Source organism: Monodelphis domestica, chromosome 8 (genome assembly GCF_027887165.1).
Source record: "Monodelphis domestica isolate mMonDom1 chromosome 8, mMonDom1.pri, whole genome shotgun sequence".
NCBI lineage: Eukaryota > Metazoa > Chordata > Mammalia > Didelphimorphia > Didelphidae > Monodelphis > Monodelphis domestica.
Window position 1 is genome coordinate 82,838,170 of NC_077234.1, and position 17,429 is coordinate 82,855,598.

Consider the following 17,429-nt stretch of genomic DNA (forward strand, 5'->3'; position numbering starts at 1 on the left):
ATATTTAAGTCATTTACCCATTTTGAATTTATCTTGGTATAGTGCATGAGATGTTGATCTAAACCTAATTTTACCATGCTGTTTTCCAATTTTCCTAGCAGTTTTTGTCAAATAGTGGTTTCTTATTCCAAAAACAGGGATCTTTGGGTTTATTCAACACTAGCTTGCTGAGGTCCTTTACCCCAAGTCTATTCCATTGATCAACCCTTCTGTCTCTTAGCCATTTCCATACTGTTTTGATGATCACTGCTTTATAGTACTGCTAGGCCACCATCCTTCACATTTTTTTTCATTAGTTCCCTGGATATTCTTGATATTTTGTTTTTCCAGATGAACTTTTGTTATTTTTTTCTAATAAGTTTTTCTTATTCCCCTTCAACTTCTCTATCAAGTAAGATATAATTCTATATTCCAGTGAATCTGGCTTTCTTCTCTCCCTGAACCAATTCCAATGAGAGTGAGGTTTAAGTGTGACCTGTCACCAACCTCTTCTTCCCTTCCATTGTATCGGTCTTCCCCTCACCCCATGCTTCTTTACCTGATATATATTTACCTCATTTTACTTCTCTTTTATAATTTCTCTTAGTATTATCCTCTTTTTCACTAGTTTTATATATATTTTTGAAATGTCATCCTAAATAGTTTACTACCACACCCTCTATGTATACTTCTAACTACTATGATAATAATAACAATTTTTAAGACTTACAGATATTATCCTTCCATATAGGAGGTATATATTTTTCTCTTTCTTATTTAACTTTTTGTTCTCTTTGATTTTATATTTGTGCCTCAAATTTTCTGTTTAAGTCTGGTCTTTTCTTCAGGAATGCTTGGAAATCTTCTATTTATTAAATAACCATAATCTCCACTAAAAGAATTTAGTCAGTTTTGCTGGGTAGTTGATTCTTGATTGTAAAGCCAATTCATTTGCCTTCCAGAATATATTCCAAGCCTTTCAGTTCTTCAGTGTATAGGTTGCCAGATCCTGTGTGATCCTGCCTGGGGCTCCATGATATCTGAATTGTTTCTTTCTAGATGATTGGAGTATTTTCTCCTTGACCTGGGAGCTCTTGAACTTAGCTATAACATTCCTGAGAGTTATCATTTGGGGATTTAATGGAGCAGCTGATCTGTGGATTCATTCTATTTCTATTTTATCCTCTTGTTCAAGAATATCAGAGCAGCTGTCTTGGATAATTTCCTGTAACATGATATCTAGGATATTTTTTTGGTCATGAGTTTCAGGTAGTCCAATAATTTTTAAATTGTCTCTTTTAGATATATTTCCCAGGTCAGTTGTTTTTCAAAGAGATATTTCATATTTTTTCATTCTTTTGATTTTGTTTTATTATTTCTTGATGCCTTTTAAAGTCATTAGTTTCTAATTGCCCAATTCTAATTTTTAAGAACTAAATTTCTTTCATGACATTTTGATTCTCCTTTTCTAATTGGTTCATTCTTCTTTTTAAGTCATTCTTTACATCCTTTGACATTTTTGCCTCATTTTCCACTTGATCAATTCCTGTTTTTAAGATACTATTTTCTTATTTTAATTCATGGACCTCTGTTTTTAGATGACTTATTTTGTTTTTTAAGCTGTTGTTTTCCTTTTCCCATTTTTCTTCGACATGTCTTATTTGATTTTAAAATTCCTTTTTGAGATTTTCCAGAGTCTGAATCCAATTTCCTGGATTTTTTGAGGTTTTGCTTGAAGTTCCTTAGATCTTATCATCCTCTGTTGGTTCTGTTCTTTGGTCTTTATCCCCATAGAAGTTTTCAATCATTACCTCCTTCTTTTTATTTACTCCTCCCCCCTAGACTTTAAACTCATCCCTCTGTTGGTTTAAAGGAACAAGGCACTTGAAATGCCCTGCCATGGACAGGTCTTCTATTTCCTCTGCTAGTATACTGAATTAGACTGATTGAGCTGACCTGCCATGCTAATCTGCCATGAGGCCAAATCTTCAGTGTAGCCAAGTCACCATAGAGGCCAAAGGTGCCCAACCAGATGTGCTTCCCCCCCCCCCAAGTTTTTCCCTGATAGCCACTGTCAGAGTCTTAGATGTTGTATGATGGATCTGAGGTGCTTCATCATGGTTGAAGCCCCTTCCTGGAAATCCCACAGTCAACCCATGTCTATTCTCAGGTCTCAGCACATTAGGTTGGGACAGGGTATTCAGGCAGCCAAGTCTTCTTTCCTGTTTCTCCCTACCATGGAAATTAACTCTCTTTGCCTACCTTTCAAGTTGTTTTCAGCAGGAGAGTTCTGTAGCTCTGTCTTGTTGTTCAGTTTGGATTTCTGTCTTTTTTGAAGGACTCTTAAAAGATTGGTATGGAAGGATAGTCAGAGAGATTTCACCTTTTGCTTCTCCTAAGCCACCATCTTGACTTTGCCCCCACTGTTCTTGTGAACTTGTAAAAAAAGTGACTGTGTTTCTGTGCTTCAGACAAACTAAAATGAAAATGACAAAAATAATGGTGAAGTTGATGATTATATTTACCTTCAACTCTTTGCTGCCATAGAAACCTAGCCTTTTCAATTTTGGCTGTCAATTCCTTTAATATCCTGCCTGTAAACATTCTTCATACATATTTCCTTTATACTAAGATGACTCCTTATATACATTAGTCACTAAGTGTTAATTTGATATTAATTTCAGGAATTCACCATATTTTGAATTAGAGTTTTAATGAACTAAAGCATAAAGAATAAATGTTAACTAGGAATCTGTTATATATATATATATATATATATATATATATATATATATATATATATATATATATATATATATATATATATATATATATATATATATATATGGCTTCCATTGATATTAATAGGTATTATTTTCATTTAACTGAATGATTTAAGCCTTGATTTTGGGAAATTTTTTCTTTACTTTATGGGAATTGCGTAACATTTTCGAGCTAATTTTTTATGAATATAGGTGATGGAGGAAAATACCACTGAAAATTTACATTTCTTTCCTCTATTCTAAAAGTGACTTTAAATGTTTGTTCTTTTAGTATTCAGTAAAATACACACAAAAAAAAACACCTTAAATAGTTTCTCAAGCCATTTTTCTGACTAACTTAGAGTCTATTGAGATTCCACTTAGAGAATGCTGTGAGTCATACTTATACCTCCAAAAAAATTATATGATGATTTTCTTCCAATATATTTATAGAATTCTGAAAGCATTATTTAATGAAATCTCATAAACCACTTCCTTCCCTCCCCAACATAATCTATTCACAATCATCCCCAACTTTGTTGAGTGGAACAAGATTAATTTGACCTGAAAAACTCATCACACAGAGGTGTTCAATTATATAACTGTTCATGGTGAATAAGCAGAAGAGTCTAAAATCTTTCAGTGAACAATGGATGAGGAACCAAATGGACTGTGTTTTTATCCCTACTTTACTGATAATAAGCTTCCTGGGGACCTTTGACAAAGTATTCCAGTTCTCTAAATTTGCTTCCTTGTATGAATATTCCTGTACTTTTAGTAATTATCAAATCCAGAGACTTCTTCAAAATAGTCACTACATATCATGCCAACTGCCTCATATATTCTCACCACCACAAAAAGAAATAAAAATAAAAATAAACTTTGCTAGGGGAATGCAATGACTTTTGATGAGATGCTTGTTAGATGGTGATCTTTAAATATTAAACAAAAAATAAATGTTTTATTTATGCTAAAAAACTATACATACTAAATAAGGAAAGTATTTGTATAACAAAGGATCTGCTCCTAGAGCTCCCAAAATATCTGGAGAGATCACAAGATTGGTCCCTATGTCACAAAACAGGAACTACTAAACCTGATCATTAATTAAAATTTATAAAACTTATATTCTTACCTTAGACAGCACAAACTGTACTGTGAAGAATACATGTTCAATAAAAAGTTTAAAAAAATAATAAAAACACCTAAAGAAATGAAGAGGACTCTAATGGAAGGAATAAAGTTAAAAGGTTAATGGGCTAGTTGGTTAGCTGAATAGCACTAGTTATGTGACATCACCTATATTCACTCCCAAATGATAATACCACGCTGTGAATAATCGAAATTGTTGTTGGTGTGTCCTGCCCAATTATCTTGTACATGCTGTTTCTATAGCTTCTGCTACACATTGCCTCATTCTGAACATCTTTCTAGTAATTATGGCTCCATAATTATAGTTCAGTAGTAGTTTAATAAAATACTGTAAAATGAACATTTATATCTCATTGTCCCCTAGTCATGGCCCTTATTTTTTAAGCAAATGCTTTCAGAGCAAAGTATTATTTCGTTATCTTTATATTTGGTATATTTTGAAGTATACTAAAACATTTAGCTTCTGGATTCCTATATGAAATCCATTTATTTTCCCTTTTTCAATTTTCATTTCATTCTAAGTATTAAGTATTTGAAAATGGCGAAATGAAAAAGTTTATTAAGAAAATGAGAGACAGACAGACAGAGACAGAGGGACAGAGAGACAGGGACATATAGAGGAAAGGAGAGCGAGTAGCTGGTCCTATGTGGTAGCAATCACAATTCTAGGCAAGATCAAAGAGAAGTTTGTCCTACATGTATTCATTCATGAGTTTATTAATCCTATTCCCAGACAATTATTCATTAGAAAAGAGACAACAGAGACTCCTTATCATATGCTCTAATACTAGACACACACACACACACACACACACACACACATACATACACAAAATGAGAAAATGAATAAAGGTACAGAAGCTAAAAATAAATAGAAGGGAAGTCACTGTGGTCCTGAATGAAACCTAACATCCCGTAACATTTGCTGTTTAATAAAAGGGGTCATCATGCATTAAAATGGTGGGAATGAATAGAGTATACAGTTAGGGAAAGTTGCCTCCCCCTACCGAAATGCTATGCTAAGCTACAATCCCCCCCCAAATCTCTAGCTGTAATAAACTTTTGTAAATAATGCATAGTACTTATCCAATGTCCAGTTGTCTTTAATGGGATTTTACTAATAGACACTTCATGTGGCGGTACCATCTTTTATATAGTAACAGATAAAGCACTGCAGTATGAAATTCTAGCATCATCTCTGCTATGTATTCTCTATGTGGCTATGGGAAAGTCAATTCTTCTGTATTTTTCTCATTTTTAATCTGCAAAATGAGAAGTTTCAACCTAATGATCTCTGACTTCTTTAATACTTCTTGTCTCTTCTTCTTACATGATTGTGTTCTTATAAATATCTATTGAGATTTTCTCCATCCTATTCTAAAAGGAATTGAGGTTTACTCAGTGAAGGAATAAAGAATTGGGCTTGCATTAAGTCATTACTTTTTCTTGAACTAAAACTAGGTTGGGTGTCAGGAGGCATGGAATCTGGATTCAGCCCATCACTGAATATGACAAATGACTTTATCCCCCTTTCCTCAATCTATACCCTCTTCATAAGGACATTAGGAAGATTAATGTGCTAATATATTTAAATGAGGTCTTAATACCTCTGAAAACAAAATTATTATATAAATGCCTATAGCTATATTATCATTCTTTTAGAATTGATTCATTGTAAATGTTTAATCATTATTATACCTGAAAACTATATATCCTTCTCATCTCTTATTCAGGAACCAGGAATGTTAAATCAAACTATAATAAAAACATTACCATGGAACCAATTTACACACTTGGGGACTCCCACAAATATTTACTTTTTGTCATTATGTACTTTCTGTTTGTATAAATGTATGTTTATTAGACTGTCCTTGATTTCTTCTAAATGCAGAATTATCATGCTTTCATTGCTAAGAGATAACTCCTTTTTTTTAGAGAGAAGGAATTTTTAATTTTTTAATTTATTTATTTTTAACATTTATTTTTTAAGATAAAATTTGAGTACTAAATGGTTTTCCTCCCCCCTCCTTGATTCATTGAGAATGCAAGTAATATAATATCAATTAAAATTTTGAAGTCAAATTAAACATATTTCCATATTAGCCATGTTGCAAAAATGAACAATAAAAAGCAAGAAACGTAAAGTGAAAATAATAGGCTTCAGTCTGAACTAGAGCTCAATTTTCCATTGAAAAACTTAATATTTTGTCTCTGGATTCACTTAAGTACATGTTTTCAGTATTACTTTTCTCTTAGAACAATTTTCTTTCTTCTAAGCAGAATATTGAGAGTAAAATTGGAAGCTTTCCTATAGCATTATCATATTTGTAATATGGTAAAATGTAAGCAATCATTTTGGTTTACAGCTACTCGGTTTCTGAACACATTGCATTTTCAGTGCCATCACAATAAGCAATATAAAATTCTTGTTCTCTTCCTTAGGAAAATCAAAGAATATATTTTAATAGTCTAACAAATACCAATCCCTAACAATTCTAATATTGAAAGTCCCTCTTTTTTTTCCCTATAGACCTAATGGGTCATTGTGTAGTTAGCCTGCATACTTCCATTTTTTGAAGGAAATTGTTCTTCCTTGTCAAAAATTTCCAGGCAGAGAAGACACCTAAACTTCTGATTGACTGAAGAGTTGTCAGTTAAAGGTTCAAAAACTTTTCTTATGTGTATAGCCTTTGAAAATGTTCTTAATTAGCAGAATTTTCAATAGGATGTATGAACTCCAAAATTTAAAAGATCTATAAATTCATTAAGGTAAATCCTCCCAAAAGAAAATTCTGATTATCACCTCTTTAATTTAACAGATTATCTTTAAGTCCTGCCACAATGGTCAAAAACAATTGTGCTTGGGGATTAAGGCAAAGAAATTTTCAAATGATCCAAATATTGAATTTTTAAATTTTTTTACTAGATGAGATCATGAGTTAGTGAGAAGAAAGATGTAATGAGAGATTAGCCTAGTCCCAAATCATACTAAGGTCCATTTTGTTAGAGCCTGTGATTCAAATGATGCATAAATTAAATCTGATTATCAAGTGAACAAACATGACGTCCTATGCTCACCATTATTTGCCACTTTCATGATGGTTATCCCATAAGAATTTCAAATGGAAGAGGAACTCCTTAGATCAAATGAAATACTATTTGAAAAGAATTTAGCACAGTGCCTGGCATATAGAAAGTGCTTAATAAATGTCTGCTATCAACTTCTTCTTACCGTAAAGTAGATGAATCAGTCTAGATGCTCGTCTTTGCCAATAGATGATAGTTTTGACTGAAATGAACAACAGAAAAGTTTCCCTTAAGATCAATTCATGGTCACTCAAAAGAGGTTGATCAATAATCGACACAGAAAAAAACTAAGTAGATAAAGAACACATTTCTCAGATAATGAAATGTAATTAGATGGCCAACCAACTGAGTTAGTTTATCTACATGAAACATATATGCAAAGAGTTGAATACACAAACACATGTAACATTTGTTTTGGAGAAGAAAATTGATAATTTCTTAGTTTTAGGCACTAATATTAGAGTGGGACAGTTCCTCTTCTCCTAAGAAGGCAAGGTATTCTGTTGATGTCATTTCTCAATAAGGAGCCAATTTTGTTTGCATTAAGAGTTATAACTGATATTAAAGGTATTAATTCTTTTTTACTGGAGTTATATATGATGAACTAAAATGTAGCATTTCATGCTACAAAAAATTGTTACTCCTAGAGACAGCTAAATTGATTGTAACATTTGTCTTTGGGATAATGTAGAGGGATCATTCTGAATAATTTTAGTGGTTTGGATATTTATCTTTATCCAAAAGTACACTGTAAGGTCTCTACAGTTATATCTGGATGCTAGGACAAAAAGATTTGGAATGATGTTTATAAATGAAATGGCAAATAATCCCCCCCTTATATTACTCAAATGTAAAAGATATCCAAAAGAAGAATGGTCTCCTTTGGGTAGTAATAGATTCTACCTCCTGAAGATTCTATGAAGACCAACTTGACCACTAACTGGGTGTGTGTATAAAGGTGATCTTTGTGTTGGTATGAGTTCAAATGCTAGCCTATGGTCCATTCAGGTCTGTGTTCCCTGAAAACAAGGACTCTTTGGCCTTTCTGTTCCTGGTGCCTGGTACACAGTAGATGCTTAATAAATGCTAACTGATTGCCTGAAACAGAGTAGGCATGCTGACACAGTAGGTAGAGAACTGATCTTAGAGTAAGGGAGATCTGACTGGCCCTCATCTTCCTCATATATAGCTCTGTGTTGAGCATTTGCTCTTCAAAATAATGCTGAAAATTAGTTGCTGTAATTATACCCATTTTACAGTTGAGGTAACTGAGACAAACAGAGGTTAAGTGACATCCACAGATTATATAGCTAATAAGTGTTTAAGGCCACATTTGAACTTAGGTTTTCCTAATTCCTGTGCTACCAGCTACCTGAGGAAATGAATGAAATGTGCTTTGCAAAATTTAAAGCATTCTATAAAATAGAGTATGTTCATTATCATTCCTTATTCATTCGTATGAGGCATAATTAGAAATGATCCTTGAATCAATCACATATATATTACATTATTGTAATAATAACTGCTATTATTCTTTGATATTTAATATTCTTGGAATATTGAGTAAGTGAAAAAATTACTAGGTTTTGTAGTTTAATCAATCTATGAGGATTTAAGTTCATTTTCTGTAGGTTGAAAGCCTCCTGAGTAGAACTTCAGCTGAGCTTAGAACATACAAATACATCATGAACATGGAACTGGTTGAAAGGTTTTGTGATACTCAACAAAGCCCACATAAATAATATCAATAATTTGGATAATTAAGTTATTCCCTTCCCCATACATACCTCTAAATCCATGGATTTTTCCCCACATGCTTTAAGTGCTTCTATAATTTTTAGTGATGTAGGCTATAAATATATATATAAGGTACCCAAGTATTTAAATGTTGGTAAAATATCTGGCTGATAATTCATTATTGGTATTATTATATTTTTATTATATAGTCTTTGATTATCCTTTTAGTTCTTGAGATCAAACAAATGGACTCAAACTTAATCCACTATCTCCCAAAATGTTAGTAAAAAGGAGTCATTGTTCACAACGGTGGTTTAAGAAAGCAGGATCTTTTGTAACTATTTCTGGAAAATGAGTAGCAAGGAGCAGTTTCCTTGCCATAATCCCTTGAAATATTGCCAATAATGTCTCATTTCTTTCTTTTTACCTGACATTTGGGATTTGGAGGATTGTATGATATGATTAGATTGCCAATATTCAAATCACAGTGCAACAGAGTGAGTTTAGTTTCTGTTGTCCTTATTTGAAAGATAGATCCATTTGGAATTCAAACACACATAGAAAGCATAATTGAGTTCATCTTTTGGTCTCTTTAATGAAATCATTTTATGAAATACAAAAAGCAGAGTCTGGGTCAGAGCTACCATTAGAATATAAATTCTGAAAGTGTAGGTTCTCGCCTATTCACTGAGTCAGTCAGTCTCACAGAAACTATGTAAAGAACATTCATCCAGGTAAAATGATCATCATCAGTAAAATGAGGAGGTTGGGATTAGCTGAACTCTGTGTCCTGCCAAATCAAAAATTATTAATATTCAGCGAGGTAAGAAGATTCCTTTTTCTAAAACTAAAAGCATTTTATTTTTCTTTCTCTACTCATGCCTCTAATTTCATATTTATTCACCACAATTTATCTTTAACTTTCAATTTAATTTTTAATAAAATGAATTAACTTTGCTTTATTATTACACTTTGTAAAGCACAACTACTTGCTTAAAATCCCTCTCCATAGGGAGCAGTTGGGTAGCTCAGTGGATTGAGAGCCAGGCCTAGAGACAGGAGGTCCTAGGTTCAAATCTGACCTCAGAGACTTTCCAGCTGTGTGACCCTGGGCAAGTCACTTGACCCCCATTGCCTAGCCCTTACCACTCTTCCGCCTTGAAGCCAATACGCAGTATTGACTCCAAGGCAGAAGATAAGGGTTTTAATAAAAAAAAATCCCTCTCCATATAATAACCCTGCCTTGAAACAATGCCAAAACCACGACAAATAGAAATATATAACATTTCTTACTCATAAGAAAAATACTTTCATATACAAATAATGTACTCAGTCATTTACTAATTGAGGGTCACCAACTTTAAGACTTGGTTTTTATTTTTTTTTTTGCAACAACAAAAATACTGCTGAGAATATTTTCATATGAGTGGGTTATTTCTTTTGGATATGGACTTTTGGGGTATATATGCTTAGTACCGGGATACATGGATCAAAGTATATCCACAATTAAGTAACTTTCTCACTTCTTATCAAAACAATTTCAAGAATGGCTGAACAATGTACAATGATGAACTATGAATGAAATAACTATTGTCATCAAGGCATGATCTAGGACAACTATAAGAGACGCATGATGAAAGAGGCTATTCACCACCATATAAGGAACTGATAGTGTCTGAATACAGACGAAAGCATCCCATTCTCCTCTTTATTTCTTCCATGATTTTGTTCTCTACTGTAATAAATGGGTGTCTTTTTTTACAACATGATGAACATGGAAAAATGTTTTGCATGATAATACATATATAACCTATATCCTGTTACCTGACATCTGGGCTGATGTTTGGGGAGGGATGAAGGGAGAGAACATAGATCAACTATATGTCAGAAAATTACTATTAAACATTGTATTTACATATAAATTTTTTGAAAGAATGTTTGGACTAAAACAGTCAGGTCAAATTAACAAGCATTTATTTATGAAGTGCCTACTATGTGCCAAGCACTGTAATAAACACCTATTAGTGTGCCTGTATTCCAATAGTAATTTCAACACTGAAAATTTTAATATATTTGAAATAGAAGTCAATATAAAATCACTTGTTAGGGATTTATTATGTACCAAAAAAATATCTTAAGTAACAATATTATAAATAAAAAGACAACCAGGCCTTGTTCTCAAGGAACTCACATTTCAATTAGGAAAGAAAACATATAAAGTTGATGTGACTTCATGGGAAAATGGAGGGACCTATTGGTCCTATTAGGAAAAGCAGTAGAACAAATGGTATGGCCCTACACACCTTGGGAAGGGATGGTATGGCATATGATACCCAAATAATGGTAGCTGAGAAAGTAGGAAAGGCCCTGCAGGTCAGAATGAAGTGGAGTTCTGGGCTAACTCCAGCAGAAATGGGACAATGAGTCCTTTAGCCTAATTATTAGCAATACTTCCCAAGTTTATCTTGACTTCATCTTCTGGGATTTATGGTTCTAGATCAGTAGTTACATTATCATGGTTATCAAGGATATTAAGATCTTTCTTGTATAGCTCTTCTGTATATTCTTGCCACTTCTTCCTTATATTTCTTTGCTTATCTTTAGTATTAAAATGCTTAAATTTTTTTATTCCATTCCCTATAGTCAGACAGTTATTTTGCTTGACAGGCAAAAGAGATGAACAATCTGAGTTGTAGTTTTATTTTCCATCTCCTATGCATTATCTATTCCAAAATAGAGCCTATCCCTTGTTTTGACTAATATAGATTTTTTAAAAATTATTTTTTGTAAGTCTTAGCACATGCCTGGTTTTACCCAAAGAAAAAGTACTCTTACTTTTAGCCTTACACAATTCTGCTTTTAACTGAAAGAACCCTACATGTGTCAAGGTGGTTCAACTTACCTTTTAGGAAATATCATGGGTGCCACTGGTAGCAGCTGTCAACCTTAACTATCTAAATAATGTATTATTAATTCAATAAAAGAAAGGCATTATAAAAGGTTTATTTGGTTTGTTGAAATACTAATTCTGGGCAAGTAAAATCCTGGGCAAGGATCTTGCTACTAGATCTGAGCAATGATCTTCCATAGTTTGCTTTTCTCTCATGCAAACTCTAAACAGTGGCTAATGAGAGGCAGAGTCAAGATGGCAGTGTAGAGGCAGCCAAAGTTCAGACCTCTGAAAGCCCTCCCTTATCAATTACAAATTAAATGCTCCTAGGAGACTGAAAATCAAACCCAACAAGAGGAGAGAGCCAAGGAACCCTCCTGCTGGACTCAACTTAAAAGGTACACCCCCCAAAAGTCTGAATTTGAGAACACTTGGGTTTAAGGGTAAGGAAGCAGGAAGTTCCAGGATCCTGCCCCACCTAGAGCACTGAGCCACTCTGGGCAGGCAAGGGCGCTAGTCTGGAGGGAGTACCTTGCAGGCAAAGCTGTGCCAGGCTCAGAGCATCGAACTCAGGCAGTGGAGAAGCAGTTGGAGAAGAAGCAACCTCTTCACAGCAACTGAGACACTCACTCCACATTGCCCCACCCCTTCCTGAGTTTTTGGCTTTAGGGCACATCCAGCTCTGCAAGTTCAACTCAGATGGCCTTAATCTCATCAAGACCTCAGAGGGCAAGGAAGCTCAATTTCCAACACCCCTCTCCCACAGACTGCATTGAGAGATTTGCTGACTAAGCTCCAAGGGTGAAGACTGACAGAAAAGACCAAAACCACAGATCCAGCACACAATGAGAGGAGCAAGAATGCAGGCAACTCCAGGGGGAAAAGAAGGGGAAAATATGAGCAAACGACAGAAAAAGAAAAAAGAAATTACAATCAACAGCTTCTATCCAGGCAATGAATAAAAAGCAAAAGCAACAGAGAAGGATGAAGGACACCAAGAAAAACATAGAAACTCCAGCAAATTGGGCACAGGCTTTGGAAGAACTCAAAAGGAAATGAAAGATGAGGCAAAGAAAATGAAAGATGAGGCAAAGAAGATGAAAGATGACTTACAAAGAAAATCAGACAAGAATGAAAAGGCCAGGGATGAAATCCAGTCTTTAAAAATCAGAATACAACAATTAGAAGCAAGTGACCTCACAAGGCAGCAGGAAAGTATAAAACAAAATCAAAAGAATGAAAAAATGGAGGAAAATATGAAGCACCTCATCCACAAAATGGAAGATTTAGAAAATCATTCCAGGAGAGACAAGTTAAGAATCATTGGTCTACCAGAAGACCATGACATCATACTACAGTAAATTATCCAAGAAAACTGCACTGATATTCTAGAATAAGAGGGAAAAGTGGAGATTGAAAGAGTCCACAGATCATCTCCTGTACTTAATCCCCAATTGACAACACCCAGGAATGTTATAGCCAAATTCAAGAACTATCAGACCAAGGAAAAATTATTACAAGCTGCTAAGAAGAAGTCATTCAGATACCAAGGAACTACAGTGAGGATAACACAGGATCTGGCTACATCTACACTGAAGGACTGAAAGGCATGGAATATGATATTCTGGAAAGAAACTTATCTACCTACTTAGTGCCATACCAATTGAAGTTCCAAACATCATCTGCAATGGGGATAAACTAGATGCTTTCCCAATAAGATCAGGAGTGAAAGAAGGATGCCCATTATCACCTCTATTATTTAACATTGTACTAGAAACACTAGCAGTAGCAATTAGAGAAGAAAAAGAAATTGAAGGTATTAAAATAGGCAATGAGGAGACCAAGCTATCACTCTTTGCAGATGATATGATTGTCTACTTAAAGAATCCTAGAGAATCACCTAAAAAGGTAGTCGAAATAATCAACAACTTTAGCAAAGTTGCAGGATACAAAATAAACCCGCATAAGTCATCAGCATTTCTATGTATTTCCAAGACATCTCAGCAGCAAGAATTAGAAAGAGAAATTCCATTTAAAATCACCCTAGACAACATAAAATCCTTTGGAATCTATCTGCTGAGACAAACACAGGAGCTATATACAGACAACTACAAAACACTCTCCATACAAATAAAACTAGATCTAAATAATTGGAAAAACATTAACTACTCATGGGTAGGATGAGCCAATATAATAAAAATGACCATCCTACCCAAACTTATCTACTTACTTAGTTCCATACCCATTGAAGTTCCAAAAAACTTTTTTACTGAACTAGAAAAAAACCATAACAAAGTTCATTTGGAAGAACAAAAGATCAAGGCTATCCAGGGAAATCATGAAAAAAATACAAAGGAAGGTGACCTTGCAGTCCCAGATCTCAAACTATACTATAAAGCAGTGATCATCAAAACAATTTGGTACTGGCTAAGAGACAGAAAGGAGGATCAGTGGAATAGACTTGGGGCAAGTGACCTCAGCAAGACAGTCTATGACAAGCCCAAAGATCCCAGCTTTTGGGACCAAAACCCACTATTTGATAAAAACAGCTGGGAAAATTGGAAGACAGTGTGTGAGAGATTAGGTTTGGATCAACATCTCACACCCTACACCAAGATAAACACAGAATGGGTGAATGACCTGAATGTAAAGAAAGAAACTATAAGTAAATTAGGTGAACGTGGAATACTATATATGTCAGATCTTTGGGAAAGGTAAGATTTTAAAACCAAGCAAGAGCTAGAAAAAAAATCACAAAATGTAAAATAAATAATTTTGATTATATCAAAATAAAAAATTTCTGTATAAACAAAACAAATACAACCAACATTAGAAGGGAAGCAACAAATTGGGAAACGATGTTCATAACAAAAACCTCTGACAAAGGTCTAATTACTCAAATTTATGAAGAGCTAAATTGATTGTACAAAAAAATCAAGCCATTCTCCAATTGATAAATGGGCAAGGGACATGAATAGGTAATTTTTAGTTAAAGAAATCAAAACTATTAATAAGCATGTGAAAAAGTGCTCTAAATCTCTTATAATTAGAGAAATGCAAATCAAAACAACTCTTAGGTATCACCTCACACCTAGTAGATTGGCTAATATGACAGCAATGGAAAGTAATGAATGCTGGAAGGGATGTGGCTAAGTCAGGACATTAATGCATTGCTGGTGGAGTTGTGAATTGATCCAACCATTCTGGAGGGCAATTTGGAACTATGCCCAAAGGGCAATAAAAGACTGTCTGCCCTTTGATCCAGCCATAGCACTGCTGGGTTTGTACCCCAAAGAGATAATAAGGAAAAAGACATGTACAAGAATATTCATAGCTGTGCCTTTTGTGGTGGCAAAAAATTGGAAAATGAGGTGATGCCCTTCAATTGGGGAATTGTGGTATATGTTGGTGATGGAATACTATTGTGCTCAAAGGAATAATAATGTGGAGGAATTCCATGGGAACTGTAATGACCTCCAGGAATTGATGCAGAGTGAGAGGAGCAGAAGCAGGAGAACATTGTACACAGAGACTGATACACTGTGGGTGAATCAAATATAATGGACTTCTCCATTAGTGGCAATGCAGTGATTCTGAAAAACCCGGAGAGATCTACGAAAAAAGAACAGTATCCACATTCAGCGGAAAAACTGTGGAAGTAGAAACACAGAAGAAAAACCACTGCTTGATTACATGAGTCAAGAGGATATGATTGGGGATGGAGACTCTAAATGAACATCCTAGTGCAAACATCAACAACATGGAAATGGGTTCTGATCAAGGACACATGTAAAACCCACTAGAATTGTGCATCAGCTATGGGAAGGGTGGAGGGAGGGGAGAGAGGGAAAAATATGATTCTTGTAACCAAGGAATAATATTCTAAATTGACTAAATTAATTAACTAATTAAAAAATAAAATACTGATTAAAAAAAACAGTGGCTAATGTAGCCTTCTTGAGATGGAAGATATATCAGTCAAGAAAGACCAAAGAGCCCTCCTAAGTAAAAACAAAACACAAAGAAGTGATCTTTTGAGCAAATCTGATTTTATTAGTTCACAAAGTCAGGGTCTGCAGACATACCTAGCATAGTGTGAGACCTTGAACATTTCAGCTTGACAGATATTTATTTAAAACTTTTTTTCAAAAGGGCCAGATTATACAAATCTATCCTCAGAAGTGGGAGTGTTTGTTAAATATATTTCTTCTGCTCTTTAAAAGAAGGGCAAACTTTACTTTCCCTGAAAGCCAGATAGCTATAATTCCCATTGACAAAGGTCTAAAAGCTGAATTTCCTCCTTCAAGAAGGTCAGGTTATATCTTCTTTCTACAGGGCAGATTATGGAATCACCTACTATCTACATGATGGCAATAAAGATGGCCACGGTTTTTCTGTAGCTTCAAATCTACATGAGATAATATGGCTTCACAAACTCAGAAACTCCAGGCTACATTCTACAATGCTGAAGGCATGTGGAAATTATCTTTGGCAAAGTACTATGAATAATTTTTATTATTTCATTCATGCCATGATTATTAGTTATTGTTTCTTCAATCAACTATTCAATCAATAATTGTGATTAGTACTAAGAATTTATCATTAAAATGCTGAGTAGCTAATGGTATTAAATGTACATGTATAAAACTACAGACATTAAACAATGGATTTTGCAATTGCTTAATTAAGATAACTTTTACATTTACTATGCTTTGTACATGTTTCTAAGCAAAATAGTCCCTACATCACAAGTATAAAACTTTCCTGATAAGCATGGAAAAAAAGAAATCTTTATACTCTAGAAGTTCACATGGTAGAGGCTAGTGGTCAGGGATGCTAGTAGCATCCCTTGATTTCTATATGGCTTGTAATTCTATCTACTTCACAGTTTATGGAACAACTGTTTGAAATTCCATCTATTCCACAAGGACTCCTCCACCCCATTATGTATTTATAGCCCTGTCTTATGGACTATAAAAATATGGAAGTGTTTTTCATGATAATAAAACTAAAAAAAATTAAAAGGAGAAAATGGTTATGATATCCTAAGACCCTATATGTGTGTCAGTTTGATAATCTGCCTAATTGAAGAACAGTATTCTCTCTGCTTTAGATTTGAATTAAGCAACATGTGCACACACTTGTGTAGTAACACTATTATTTTGTCATTTCACATTTTAAATTCTTAATTTTAATGAATACAATAAAAATATTTCCTTATACAAAGTAGAACAGAAAAATGGGATTTCATATGAAATTATAGAAATATATTATGTAAAACTTGCTTTTTATTGATATGTATATCAATACAGTATACATCGATATATACATATTACACATAAGAAGCCATATATAATAGATGTACAGTTTTGCATATAATGGATTTTTATATGAGGAAATATATCTTAGGACAAAAATAGAAACCATTTTGTAATGAAAATTTAATAGTTTACAAAACATAAGATTATGTGTGAAGTGAAATCTATTATGCATAGCTTTCATATGTGTATATCATTTAGATATATATTATAATATCTTAATGAATTCATATGTACAAGCTGACAGAATAAATCCAGTACAAAATTAGTATTTCCTCCATGTATTCCTCTAAATTCTTTTTCCTTCTAATAAAGTTACTGAACTCTGATGGGATTATGGCAGTCCCCCCTATTTCATCATCCCCCCACTATGTCCCATTATCACTACTCTAGTCAGAAAGATTAATAAATGATTATTATAAGAATAATGTTTTGAGACTCACTAGTGCACACTATAAAAATATAAGCATCAGAAGAAATTGTTTCCCTGGGGTCTTGTAGTTT

The 17,429-nt window shown here is 33.8% G+C and overlaps 1 protein-coding gene across 4 annotated transcripts in view; it reads left to right on the top strand.

Annotated features, from left to right (window-relative positions):
- Window positions 1-17,429, top strand: part of PTH2R (parathyroid hormone 2 receptor) — a 153,563-nt gene that overhangs the window by 16,095 nt on the left and 120,039 nt on the right. The gene's annotated exons all lie outside the window — the stretch shown is intronic.